This window comes from Capsicum annuum, chromosome 11 (genome assembly GCF_002878395.1).
Source record: "Capsicum annuum cultivar UCD-10X-F1 chromosome 11, UCD10Xv1.1, whole genome shotgun sequence".
NCBI lineage: Eukaryota > Viridiplantae > Streptophyta > Magnoliopsida > Solanales > Solanaceae > Capsicum > Capsicum annuum.
Window position 1 is genome coordinate 62,960,007 of NC_061121.1, and position 15,790 is coordinate 62,975,796.

Below are 15,790 nucleotides of genomic sequence, written 5' to 3' on the forward strand. Positions count from 1 at the left end.
CTGAGAAACTTTATTTAATAGTCTGAGTTCTGATGGAACTATTTGAGTTCCGTTCTATATGGAGTAACTAAATTTGTGATCAGTCCTATCTAGCAGGTGATCTTTAAATCTGATACTAATTAACTATAGTTGAGATCATTCCTGTCTAATGGGTAATCTTGAAGTTATTTATAATGATAAGGATTCACTGTCTCTAACAGTACTGAATCTATACTACTGAACTGAGTTGACTGTATCTAACAGTCCTGAATCTGTAACTGAAACTTTGGGATGTATTCATCTAATCGACATGCCTCATGCTAAGTTGACTGGGGTCCAATCTCTGGCCTAACTGGAAGGGTATCAGTACCGCTCCACTAGTAAAGACAACTGATGTGGAGTCAGTCCTAATCTAGCGGGTGACTCCTGGGATCAGTCCTATACATATAAATGTGCTAACGGGTGACCCTGAGTATGCCAATCCTATCTAACGGATGATATCTTATACCTATGCTAGCTACGTAGTTATGGAAATTAGGGATTGCTTCTAAGGATCTCCATCCTTTCTAGCGGTTGAGTCCCCATACCTAGGCTCACTCGGTACTAAATTCTACTTCCATATGAAAGACACTGAACTGGATAACTGACCTAAATTGAATAACTGAACTGATACTGATTAATTGAACTGATACTAGTGGTATTATTTAGCGGAGCTAAACTAAGTTTATTGAGTTCCCTTGACTGAAGGAACATACTGAGTTTTGAGGACTTACTGAGAGTACTGAAATTACTAAGATCACTAGGAATACTGTTGTTACTGAGATCACTGAGATTACTGAGTAGTGAGGTTACTGAACTACTGAGACTGCTGAGATTTCTGAGTTTTCCTGAGTCACATAACTAACTGAATTCTATAGACCATGGCTTGACTGAGAGTATCGTGATAACATAACATGGCACTAGGCATATAACTATATTATTTCGGGCACAAGTACCCCCAGGACTCGATGGAAGGAAACTGACAAACATGTCTGACTTAATCATATGAATAGAGTCCACAATTCACAATATCATAAGTAGGGGATTTCATACTACGCTTGGTTCTCAATATTTTATACATGGAAGGAGATGCGTACAACATGTATATACTCACATTGCTTCAATATCATGCTCATTCCATATCACAACAATAACACACAATAATAACGCGGAGTTCATGTGGAATCATAAAGAATAGAATATGGGCTTGTCATTTAAGCACCATTAAGTCATAAAAATATGGATTCTATTATTCTTGGTATTTTATCAAACACCTTATATGCACAACTTTGGGCATAGGTGTACTAATCAATTTGACAATCTTAATCCATCCAAAATTCATAGGTTTCAACTAACCTACTCACATGCTTTATGAAAAACGCATCAAGATACAACCTTGAATCCAAACAACAATCATCAACATGATTATAGCCATAACACAATATGAAAATCACAATTTATAATTTAAAACAGGATACTTGAGCTTCATGGATGAAAGGGATCCATGGATGAACACTACGCATACCTTAAAGCTTGATCTTGAAAGAAATCTAATATTTCTTGAAGGTTCTTGAAGAAATCCTTAGGCTTGTTCTTGATTTTTCTTGACTAGGGTTTAACCCCTTTGGGAGAGAATGTTTTTGTTCTTGAGGAGATGATCTTGAAAGAAAATTCTAATCTTGTGGTTGAGAGTTTATGAGAGAGCTTTTTGAGATGTTTAACTAAAGATAATGAAAGATAATATGCTCCTTGAGGGTTATAAGTCATGGGAAGTGAAGGAAAAGAGCAAAATACCCTTGCAAAAATGTCCCTCAATTATTGGAAAAAAATAGCTGATGACATTCGTGACAAGTCGTCATACTGGTGATAGGTCGTCACGAATTATCGTCACAAAAAGGTGAAATCTTAGTTTTCTGGTTAAGGTTGACGACATTGGTGATAGGCCGTCATGGACCTGACGGATTGTCACAAAATGTCGTCACTGGGGGTTAAAATCTGCCCAAGGCTGACGACATTGGTGATAGGCCGTCACGGGCGTGACAGCTTATCATGAATGTCGTCACTCAGTTTCGCAGCCTAACATGCCAGAGTAAAATAGACATAACTCCTTGATCTGATATCGAATTTAGCCAAAATTCGTATGTTGGAAAGATAATTCAATTATCTATCTTTTGGTAGGTCATGAGCTCAAAAATTCGTAGTATAACGATATATATGATCATTCAAAGTTGACTATCGCAATATCCTTCCCAAGAATTCAATCGGTAAGGAATGTTTTGATTCATCTGATAGCTGGGAGTTATTTGAAGACTTAATATACATGTAAATTTCTCATAAAACTATAAAAGAACCATGATGTACTATGCATGATTTTGAAACGTGGTGCTAATATTGGTTTTGATTTTTTGGGGTATTACACTAACTACCTTGTCCTAATTATTCTTTTGCGACGATCTATCTTGTCCTAAATAAACTAACTACCTGATCTTAATCATCTTTTAGTGATGGTATATCTCGTCCCAAATAGACTAACTACCTGGTCATAATTATATTTTAGCGACGATATATCTCGTCCCAAATAGACTAACTACTTGGTCATAATTATCTTTTAGCGACGATATATCTCGTCTCAAATAGACTAACTACCTGATCCTAAATTATCTTTTAAAAACGAGCAAAATTCTTTTCCTAGATCAAATTTTAAGGACGAGCAAAATCCTGATCGTAGATCAACTTTTAAAGACAAGAAATATTCTAGTCCTAGATCAATCTTTAAAGACGAACGATATTTCTAGTCTCTAATTGACCACAAATGAGGCTAATATATATCACAAAATAATAAATTTTATCAATTTATATCAAATTGTTATCGAGAATCTCAACACAAAAATATGATATAATTAGAGACCAAAAAACTAAGTTAGCATCCCATGATATTAGTTTCAATATTTGTTTCACAAAAAACATAGTTACCATCACGATTGAGCTAAGTATGATATCAATTTTTTCATCAGATTTGAATACATAGCAAAAAAAAATCAAGTAACTCCTGTTTCTATTGTTTAAGTCCTTGACTTTCAGTTCAAATCGCCATCTTAACCTTCTCAGCTTGCAATTCCAGTACCTTCTCTGAAGGCTTTCATTTCCTTTTCATTGTGCCTGCATCCTCTACAATAGAATTATCAATGGTTGCATTAAAATAATAACTAAATAACATAGAAGATTAACAATGAGTTAGCTAATTATCGAGATTCATGCAGAAGTCTTAACTAAAATAGAAGACAACTTTGTAATTTAGTTTTAGAATTGGTGCATGATACAAAGAATGGAACAAATGTATGGGATATACTATCTGTACACTCCACAAAGGTACAATAAAAAGTATACTATCAACAGCTTCATAAGACTATAGAGTATTTTAGTCTACAAACTCGCAGAGGAAATGATGAGAAACAAAGATTTTTCCTCTGAAATAGAGATGCAATAGAGAAATAAAGTTGGTCATTTCATTATATTTTATGTCTCAAAGGAATTTTATTTACTTTATCTGGCTCAGACATCAGCATAAATTTTACTCTCCTTTCGTTGTAAGGTCAACTTAGTTTTTTGACTTCTTTTAGTTGTCACAAAATACAGATAATGATACCTATTAGGATATTCTAAAGTGATTCCTCAACTACTATGCAAATTGAACTCATAAAGTTCTGCTTCAGTATACAGAGTGACTTCCCTAACATATCAGAGAATAAGAAGGTGGTTTACAATAGATCGGTAAGAGTAACTTCACATATTTAAATAGCATGATAGGATTTGATAGCTTATCTTAGAGTTTCTCCAGACAGATAGTAGGAAGGGTCTGTCAACAATGGGAAATTTTGGCTATATGTGAAGCCAAAATTCCTTGTTCATTCTTATAGTTTTATTAAAGTTGAATGATGGATATCCATGTATCTGCACAAAATAAAATCAAGTTTGGTGCATATGTTTTCTAGAACAGACATCTTCAGTTCTCCCTCTTATAGAATATAACCTATTAGGCAGTCCAGGTATTACAAGCAAACCAAATATTGCTCCTATGGAAAATAACCTATTGAGTTAAATTTGTTATTAGTGTAATATTTGAGGACAATATTTTGCACACACAACAAACATGCACAATAAGACATATAGAAAACCACTATAGGGAAGGATACAGTACTCCCTAAAAGAACAAATAAAATAGAACATAAGAAAAGCTTAAATAAATATAAATTTCAAGAATACCGTAATACAACAATATTAATTTTGCCATCCAAGAAAAATTTCTTGAGACTGAGATCGAGGCATAGTTGATTGACATCCAAGAAAAAGTTATGACACAAATTTTGTAATTTGAAATTAACATTAAACACTAATAACCTTAGAAAGTTGCCATTATAGGTTTGTCAACTAGATATAGATTTTATAAACATTTTCTTTCACATAACATAAGATGGAGTTTACACTCACCAAGGATATGAATCGTTACACTCACCAAGGATATGAATCTTTACACTCACCAAGGTTATAGAATTTGGAATCACGGAATTTGGAATAGTTTGATTCATTTAAAATAAAATCGGAAATATAGTTACCCTTATTTCAAGAAAATAATAATAATCGAAAATGTTTTACCACCTTCAAATGGACTTAACTCATGATTCACTTGCCCATTTTGACCATCCTCATCTGAACTAGGGGATCCAGACTGGTTGCTTTCTCCTAGCTTTGAACTACTACCAACACACTTGTCCTGCTGCTCTGGAGCATCAGGAATTGGATCAGCAGGCAATCCCGACATATCAAAATCACTGAAAGTTGAATCTTTCTCAACACCAATGATATCAACATCTTCATCCTCATTGACACCTGATTCTTTAAACTACAGGAGCATGTTTATATCAAAAAGAGAAAAAGAAAAGTAGGAAGAATGTCCTATCTATACTTCTTTTGATTTCAACAAGTTCAACAAACAATACCCTCACCTTATCTGCCCTTTCAATATACTCCTTATTTTCTTTAAGCTCTTTAAAATCGGGATCAAATGCACTCTAATTCTCGGTGTAGTTTTTCGCCCAAATATAGACAAACCTAGATAGCAAAATAAAAACAACAATAGGGTGTACGGTGATAGCCTATAGACTACTAAACACACGAAATTGACATTAGAATACAAAAATTAGCAAGTAAACAAAGGGAAAATCAACACACTAGAAGGAGATAGAGAAGAATTGTATAAACATAAAGATAGTGGAGAGACCCTTACTTCCACTATGTGATTAAAAAAAAGAAGATATTTCAATTCTTCAATCACACCTCACTAATGGAAGATGAAACCACTCTCTTAGGTGACCCAAAGGACTCACACTTCCTCAAACACACCTTTTTTGCCAAATAACCCAATACAAGTGAAAAACCAACTCCAAATGTATTAAGGTCCAAATTTCAGATTCAACCTACCAACTAGATACTAAAAACTAAAAGTTAAGAATAATGTCCAATATCATCAAAAGTCTAATGAAAATAGAGGCTAAAATATCTATTTATACTATTACATAATAAAAGACTCTAATGCCTTTAATGAAGCCTCAAAAGATGCACCTCTTGAGTATAACTTAAGAGTGCAAAAATTCCACAATATCCCTCTTTTTAGGTGCCCATGAGATGTAAGAAAGTAGTTCTTCAAAGCTCTTCTTCACAAACCATCAAGTACCCTCCCTTAGTCAGATGCATCACACTCTCACACGCCTTCAAGTGCATAAACAATGATTGAAATTATTGAAGTTCCTTAGCTTGACTTTGGGTGAAAGGCCTTGGATTGTCACTTGTATCATCCTTTCCATCTTGAAGAGAGTTTGTCCTCAAACTTGCGAATTTATCAACATCAAGAATGTCTATGGGTGAAAGATCACAAATATTGAAAGTGGAATGTACTTGATAATCCGAGGGTAGATCAATTTGGTAGGCATTGTCGTTGATCCTTTTAAGCACTTAGAAGGGTCCATCTCCGTAAGGCATAATATTGGCCTTCCTTTGATTCAAAAACTGCAGTGTACCCATACCCAATCTCTGGGTTCCAGCACAAGCCTTCTTCGACCCTTGTTCACCCTTCTTGCAACCTCTTAGTTCTTCTTTTCAAGCTTTAGCCGTACTTTATCATGCATTTTCCTCATTACCTCGGCTCTTTTGTTGTCATCTAAGTTATTCACAAGCTCACTAGGTAAAGGAGTTAAATCCAAAGGGGTAAGGGGGTTCATTCCATAGACACACTCAAAGGGAGTCATTCCCGTACTTGAGTGAACCACCCTATTGTATACAAATTCTACCAAAGGTAGGTGGTCCTCCCATGAAGTCATTTTACCTTTAACCATAGTCCGTAGCAAAGAACCCAAGGTCCTATTTACTACTTCCATTTGTCCATCAGTTTGTGGGTGGAAAAAGGTTGAGAAAAGCAACTTCGTACTAAGCCTACCCCACATGGACTTCCAAAAAAGACTTAGGAACTTTGAGTCCCTATCACTCACTATAGTCTGTGGGATACCATGAAGCTTTACAATATGTTCAACAAATAAAGACGCTACACTAGGGGCATCCTCAATTTTGGCACATGGAATAAAGTGAGCCATTTTGGAGAATCTATCAACGACAATAAAAATGCTATCTCGACCCTTTCTAGTCCTTGGCAGCCCCAAAATAAAGTCCATGGAGATATCTATCCAAGGGATAAGAGGAGTGGGAAGTGGGGTGTACAATCCTTGAGATAGGAGGTGAGATTTCGCACTCCGACAATCCATACATTGGCCATAAATCTTAGTAACATCTTTGTCCATTTTAGCCAATAGAATTGCTCCTCTAAGATACCGAGGGTTTTATCAACCCTAAAATGCCCCATGAGGCCACCATCATGTGCCTCCCTCACAAATAATTCCCTCCATGAACTAGAAGGAGCACATAATATCCTCCCTTTGAGCAAATAACCATCAAATCGAGAGTAGGAGGAATTGTCATTCTCTTCGAGCCATCGGTCCCTTCCCCACTCTTCATATTCCCTATAAATAGAAGCAAAGATAGGATCCTCGGGATAAAACATCCGCAAGCTCTCAAATCCCATCAACTTTAAAGAAAAAGTAGCAATAAGCACATGCTTTCTAGACAACGCATCGGATGCCATATTTGCCTTCCCCCTTTTGTAACGGATTACATAGGGGAAAGTCTCGATGAATTCAATCCACTTAGCATGGAACCTATTAAACTTGTCTTGGCTCTTAAGGTGTTTCAACAATTCATGATCCATTCGTATCACAAACTCCTTAGGCCATAAATAATGTTGCCAATTACCCAAGGCTCTAACAAGGGCATACAACTCCAAATCATAAGTTTAATAATTAAGAGTTGCCACTTTGAGCTTTTCACTAAAATAAGCAATGGGCTTGTCTTCTTGCATCAAAATAGATACCAACCTTACTTGCATCACATTCAACCTCAAATGTCTTATCAAAATTGGGCAATTGCAACAAGGGAGCCGAAATAAGCAAAGCTTTTGAGGCCTCAAAGGTCTTAGCTTGCTCTTTACCCCACTTAAAGGGTTGGTCCTTTCTAAAAACTTTGGTTAAGGGGGCTGCTATGGAGCTAAAACCCTAGAAAAACCTCCTATAAAAGATCACCAACCCATGAAAACTTTGGATTTCTCCAATAGTCTTAGGGGTCGGCCAAGTTCATATAGAGTTTATCTTAGATTCGTCCACTTCAACACCCCTTGTACTCGCAACAAAACCCAAGTAGACCATTTTATCAACTCCAAAAGAACACTTCTCCATGTTGGCATAAAACTTCTCCCTTTGAAGCACATCAAACAAACATCTCAAATAATTTACATGTTTATCAATAGACTTACTATATACCAACACATCATCAAAGTAGACAACCATAAACTTTCTAATATAAGGCTTCATCACATGATTCATTAGCCTCATAAAGGTGCTAGGAGCATTTGTAAGGCCAAAGGTCATGATCGGTCACTCATATAGACCAAATTTGGTCTTTAATATGGTCTTCCACTCATCACCGGGTTGCATACAAATCTGGTGGTAGCCACTCCTAAGATCGACTTTAGAAAATACACAATCACCATGGAACTCATCTAACATATCATCTAGCCTAGAGATAGAATGACAATACCTTAAAATGATTTTGTTGATGGCTCTACAATCAACGCACATGCGCCTAATTCTGTCTTTCTTTGGTACCAAAAGCATTGGGATGATGCACAGACTTAAGCTTTCTTTGATGTAGACTTTGTTAAGAAGCTCCTCAACTTGTCTTTCAAGCTTCTTAGTGTCCGTAGGATTGCTCTTATAAGACGGTTTGTTTGGAAGTTGTGAACCTGGTACCAGATCAATTTGGTACTCAATTCCCCGCATTGGGGGAAACCCTTGCGGCAATTCTTGAGGAAATACATCATCAAACTCCTGAAAAACAAGTGAAATAGAAGGGGGAAAAGAAGAAGAAAAAGAAGAAAAAGAAGAATAATAAGAAGAAAAATTAGTATTAAGAGCATGAGCTAGGAGGAGCATAGGAGTGTTCATGTATTGATCCTTGAAAAAATCCTTCCTCCTAGCCAACATACCCATGGGTCCTTGACCCTTTTGAGCCTTAGAATCAGCAACTCCCCCATTAGAAGAGGTAGAACCCGAAACCTCCCCTTTTTTCCTCTTTTCGGGTTCTTGCCTTTTGCTTCCCTTTTTTTTCAACTCTCTTAACTTTTGATGCAACTCATTCACTTGGGAGGGTAAAAGTGGGTGTAATGTGAACTTCTCCCACCATGCACAAGTGAATACGTGTTTAACCTTCCATCATGCTTGGTAGATTTGTCATATTTCCAAGGTCTACCAAGTAGCAAATGACACGCTTGCATCGGAATGACATCACAACAAACTTCATCTCGGTAGTTTCCTACCATGAACTTGATATGCATTGTCGTGTCACTTTTAACTCACCACATTCATTGAGCCATTGTAGTTTGTATGGATTAGCATGAGGGGTGGTGGGGAGTTTCAAGAAGTCGACCATTGTAGAACTAGCGACGTTTGTGCAACTTCCACTGTTAATCACCATAGTACACACCCCTTCCTTAATCAAGCACTTAGTGTGGAAAAAATTCTATCTTTGGCTCCGATATTCAAGTGCTTTACTCACCCTAGCCCTTTTATCAACATAATTAGGAACTTGACACTCTCTATCTTGTGGCCAAGTGTCTTCTTTCTCACAATCATCACAAGTGGCCTCGGGTTCACCATCACAAGGCTCTCCATCTTGTAAACCAACCTCATCAACCTTAGGTTTAAGATCAACTTCCTCACTTAGGTAATACAAATTACCTTCCCTTATGATCATATTTCTATGAGTAGCACACTCACTTGCCCGATAACCCCATCCTTGACACTTAAAACATTGTAGAGTTTTTGAATTAGGAGTAGGAAGTTTGTTACCTTTGGTTTTTGTGGGGTATCTTGGAACTTGTTTGACCCCGGATTGCTTGACAAAAGTTGAAGGTTTCTTTTCTTTACCTAAAACTGAATCTTGCTAATTTGTACCTTTGGAATCGACCCAACCCGAATTGGGTGTTTGAGGTCTTGGCTTGTACATTTCTTTGTTTTCCTTTTCAATTTCCAAGGATTCTTGAAAGACCTCAACCACGGTTTCAAACTTAATAAGAGTCATTTGAGAAGAGATGTCTTTTTCAACCCCATTTTAAAACAAATGATGTCATGCATGACTTCTTCACCTCTATGATCAAGCTTCAAAATAAGTTGCTGAAATTCATCATAGTACGCCATGACACTCTTGCTTCCTTGCCTCAAGTTGTAGAGCTTGAAAAGGAGCTCATGTCTATATTGTTTCAGTATATACCTCTCTCTCATTAGTCTTTTCAAGTCTTCCCAAAGAGGTGGTTGGCACCAATCAAGACATTCCCGAACCTTTTAATGTAATCCCACCAAGTGTTGGCATATCCTTCAAAGTGTGCAATGGCATAACAACTTTTCTTCTTCTCGGTTAAGTTATTCACTTGGAAGAACTTTTCACGAGAAGATTCCCAAGCTAAGTACACCTCGGGATCACTTTCTCCCTTGAAGATCAAAATGCCAACCTTGATTGAATTAATGCCAATGTCTCGGATTCTTGGTTGATCACCATGCCCATGCTCTGCATCTTGCCCTCGGAATCTACCATAAGGTCCTCTTTGTTCATATCTTTCCCTCTCTCCCCCATCAAACCAATAATTATCATGAGGAACTTCATAGCCTTCTTGCTCTCCTCTACCATAATCCTCAATTTGGATGGGTGGGTTTTGGATTTGAGGCCTTTGGGGAAGTGGGTTTGGTCTTTGATTATGTGGTACTTGAACTTGTGGTGGCGGATGGTAAGGTCTTTGGTCCATGGGATTTGACATTTGGTAAGTGGTATTTTAAGGAGGTATTTGGTTTGAATTTGGTGGTGGAGTTTGAGTTCCAAGTCCCTCTTGTTGGAATTGGTTCATTTGGTGATGTAGTAGGCTTTGTAGGGTCCGGTCAGGAGAGGTTTGGGATTGGTTTAGTGGCTGGTTTTGTGGAACTCTTGGAGGGTTAAGCATTAGGTAGAGGATTTTGGGTGTTATAGTCACGTAAGAGTTATTGGCTTGGACACTAGAGGATGAATGGTAGGGATTAGGAGTAGAAGGTCGTGAGTTCCTCCTACTTTCAACACAATCAAGTCTTCCACTAAAAGTGGAAATTTCACCCTTCATAGTCACCATTTAACTCCTCAAGGCATCATTATCACTCTTCAATTCTCTTCTCATAGTATCCATTTCACCCTTCATATCCCGGGCAAAGGCCTCAAAGTGAGCCTTCAAGCCCCCTTTAATATCATTTCCCAAGGGTTGGGGTGAAGAACCCTCAGCTTCCATGGCCAAATGTACCTAAAAAGAGCAAAAAACAACAAACAAAACAAAACGAGAAAACAAGTTAGTTCAAAAGCCTCAGTTTAAAAGCCTCACTTCACTCACACTCAACCTCACCTCACACTTGGCCTCACAAGTGTTGGAGAATCGAAAATACTTGGTAAGTTACTTGAGAGGTGAGAAGCTTTGGTCCGGACTAGATATTTGTTTGAAATGACTCAAATAAAGTGATACACGGACTTGAACCAACAAAATACTATGACTTAAAAATGAGAAAAACTCGTAAAAATCGAAGACACGAAATAAATGAACTCTAGACTAATTACCAACCTAGTAGATACTTACTAGTTTGCTAATTAGTGATAGAATTAATTTAAAAGAAACTAGAATAAAAAATTAGAAACTAGGAAATCTAATTTTAGAGATGAATTTGGGTTGATCACAAGTGATGATGTGCTGCTACGAGGTTGGTTGTCACTTTTCAAAATTTTCAATTTTCCAAAACCTTATTTCGGCCAAATAACACCTTGGGGAAGAAGATTTTTCGGATTCGGAAGGGTAAGTAAGAAAATTAGGGTCCTCTCAAGTCTCAAATGGAAATGAAAATGCAATGGTTCCCCCCCTTGTACTTGCAAGTGTACTTTGTTGTCTCCTTGTCCCCTCTTTCTTTTGGAATAATAGAATATTCTTTGAATATGCTTTTGGACTAACAACTTTTCACTCTCTTTCTTCCCTCTTTTGGATCAAACAACACATTTGAATATTCTTCTTCACTAAGAGATGAAGATGATGGATGAACAAGATGAATATTCAAGTGTTGACCAAGTTTGACCAACAAGCAAATGAACTCCAAATCTGATTTTTTTTTTGTAGATCTAGGTTCCTTAGGCTAAAACAAACTCAACCAACCAAAAATCAGCCACAAAACACGCCTAAATCACTATGCCAAATTCTGATCTAGCTCAAAAAGCTTCAAACTCCATGGCCATGGTGGATCTTAGCTCAAACTCAGCCAAACTTCACTCTAAAAGTAGATCTAGACACACAAGGCACTAGGGAGCAAGGATATAGTGCAAGAAACTTAAAAACAAAGTAAAAATGTGTAGATCTAGGATGCTAATCTCGGATCTAGAACAACACAAGACTAGACACCATTTATTTTTATAAATTTTCGGATTTTTTGACTCTTTTTATGGAGATTTTCTTAATAAGAACACTAAAACCAAGATTTAGGGATGTTGAAACAACCCTAAACAAGGCTCTGATACCAAATGATAGGTTATAGACTACCAAACACACGAAATTGACACTAGAATGCAAAAATCATCAAGTAAACAAAGGAAAATCAACAGACTAGAAGGAGATGAAGAAGAAGAATTGCATAAACATAAAGATAGTAGAGAGACCTTTACTTCCACTATGTGATTAACAAAAAAAGATGTATCAAATCTTCAATCACACCTCACTAATGGAAGCTCAACCACTCTCTTAGGTGACCCAAAGGACTCACACTTGTTCAAGCACACCTTTGTTGCCAAATAACCTAATACAAGTGAAAAACCAACTCCAAATGTATTAAGGTCCAAATTTCGGATTCAAGCTGCCAACTAGAGACTAAAAACTACAAGTTAAGAGTAATGTTCAATATCAAAAAGTCTAATGAAAATAGTGGCTAAAATATCTGTTTATACTATTTCATAATAAAAGACTATAATGCCCTTAATGAAGCCTCAAAAGAGGCGCTTCTTGAGTGTAACTTAAGAGTGCAAAAAGTCCATAATACCCCTCCTTTTAGGTGCCCATGAGATGTAAGAAAGTAGTTCTTCAAAGCTCTTCTTTACAAACCATCAAGTACCCCCCTTAGTCGGATGCATCACACTCTCACACGTCTTCAAGTACATAAACAATGATTAAAATTGTTGAAGTTCCTTAGCTTGACTTCGGGTAAAAGGCTTTGTCTTGGCACTTGTATCATACGGGATACCAAGCTAGATCTATTATTGCTTCCTTTGGTCCTTCAAAGATTTTTACAAGATGACCTGCCCGATCTTAAATGTAGATCTTGTGCTCTTCTTTGATGGCAGAACCACCAACAACCCACTCACCATCACCACTAAAACATGAAGCTTTCCAGTTCACTCAGGTAACAGAATCCTAAAATTCCCAAAATAGAGCTAAACATTGTGCCCCAACTGCTTTCAACTTCTCAACCCCTTCAGGCCATTCAGGCCATTGGTTGCTTCGTAAGTGCATTTTTAATCAGGAGAAGGTTCTCATATATCCTTATTATACGATCATTTGAATTTGTTAAGAGATACTGGCCATTTATGATAAACACCATATTCTTTATAACAGCGCTGCCTTGAACAAGAACTATACCACGCACATGAACACTTTTATGGTTAATTATTAGTATTTCCACTTTGGAGTTCCCAAAATAAACCAAATCTCAGTACTTGTTAAAGCAAGCTGTAGTAGGAGTAAATGGGGCAGATCCATTTGAAAATTTATTTTTTGAACAAGGAGCAAGTCCATTTCCTCATTTAGTAGGCAAGACAGGGAGCACAGTCACGTTTTCTGTGTCCAAGTCAACAATCATAGGGGAAGATGAAAGGGAGCACACCAAGCAACTAGATGGAGTAGAGGACCCGGGATGTAAGCGAGCTTGTAAAAGGGTTTGTTGTAGAGTGGTCTGAGTTATCTTCTCTCCTCTGACAATATCCTAGAGTGTTAAGGACTTATCAGTAGCAGAGATAAGTATGGGATGGCCATACTTTGACCAACAAACACTTGTAAATAAGGCAACACAATCATCGTCCTTGAATTTTCTTACAATGCCTCTGGTCATAAAATCTCAGATAAGGTAAGTTCCATCAGCGGATCCAGCTGTGAATTTGGAGACATTTTACGTTTTTACGAGGCAAGCATATATTTCCAAAAAGTTATATTCTATTGGTATATCTTTCCTAAAAGTTATTAGTCTAAACAACAACCAAAAAGTTTTAATCTTTTCTGTAACAACTAGATATTGGAGTGGCTTTAAAATATCAATAGAATATCTTTATCTCATTTGGCTTGATGGTTCAAGAAATTGAAAAACCCACAATGCACGCAAAAGAGCTACATAAATAAACTGAATAATAGGAAAAAATATTGATTAGGAGCTAGTGAAAGAATCATTGGTTAAACCTAAGCCTTTGATTATAGAAAGCATCTAATTGATCTTCCGCTATACCCCCAAAAGAGCGACATTACGCTTGTATAAAATTCTTCTCTTAAAAGTATTTTCAGCTATCGGTTTGTACCCTCTACCTCGGACTATTTCTAACCCTCACCAAGCAAATATAATTAACAATAATGTGAAAAAACTATTTTTTAACAAAATTTTGTCTTGAGCTGGGGATCTATCAGAAGCAACCTCTCTATCTCACCTTTGAGTTAGTGGTATGGACTGCATACACTTACCCTCCTCAGACTCTACTTTATGGGAATATACTGGGTATGTTGTTGTTGTTGTTATTCTAAGACTTTATACTTCATGTTAGTTGTGTCAAAACCACAATTAAATTAGGGGGAGGGGCGGGTGTTTAGGTAAGGTTTAATTCACAATACCTGCAAGAAGGGTGCCAGACGATTAATGGATATGCATTTCATAATCCCACGCTCTAAATACTCTTTGACAACTTTAGGGAAATCCCCCTGCAATGGGTCTTAATCCCAGAAAAGAACCCAAAAGCAAAGGCCTGTGTCATTAAAGAACATAGCAATAAAAACTAAACAGAAGAAAAGGATTCACACTAAACCAAGTTTGCATTCGTCGTCGATATGCTTTTTTTTCTCATCCCTTGCCGAAGTAGACTACACGCGTACCTGCACGAAAACAGGAGTATTATTTACCGGCTTGAATCCAATGAATAAACAAATATGACTGAGATGGTAATACATATATCTTTGACTTGGAGACAGACCCTATGTTGACGGTTGTTTCCATCTTATCACCTGTTAGAAACCAGATCTTGAGACCAGCTTTTGCCAGTTTATCTATACACTGAGGAACCTGATGAAATGGTACATACGTGAAATAGTCAAAATTGGGTACTATGTTTGAGAAAATGTAGTTTAGATTCTTGAGGAGCATAAAGTACATACTTTCTTCTGTAGTTTATCTTCCACAACCGTAGCACCAACAAGGATCAATTCCTTTTCTATCATATCATACAAACATTCAAGTATTAATAAACCTGGACTAAATAGTAGCTTTACAATATTGACAAAACTAAATAGTCAGATGAAATCATACTCTCTGCTAATGCCAAAAATTATCCCAACCCAGATGAAAAATACACCAGATTAATTAAAACTAACAGAACCCTAAACATATAACGAGAAAACACAAAATAAGTCATAATAACCCTGGACTCCTTTTCTTCATTGTTAAAAAACCACAAAAATTTCACTAAAAATAGATCAATATGCCCAACTCTTGAATGAGACTATTAGTACACAAACTATAGAGAAGACAAATGAAGAACCACATGTTTTCAATAACCAAGTATCCAATATATATAATAAAAAATAAGTTTGAAAAGACATCCCAACACTGCGAGCATAAGGATATACAAGAAAACATATTTGGAACTGCTAAAGCACGATGAACAATCTAGAGGTAATACAAACTGCATTACACAGGAAAAATAGAGTAAAGTAGAGCTCATGTAATACCCCGATCATTTCTTATGCCTAAATTCGTCTTTTGAGTGGATATATATGACTTCTAAAATGATTGATGTTTAAACCATGTTGTATTTATCTAAT

The 15,790-nt window shown here is 36.7% G+C and overlaps 1 pseudogene; it reads right to left on the reverse strand.

Moving 5' to 3' along the window:
- Window positions 1-3,100: 3,100 nt before the first annotated feature.
- LOC107846511 lies at window positions 3,101-15,187 on the reverse strand (annotated as a pseudogene).
- Window positions 15,188-15,790: the final 603 nt, after the last annotated feature.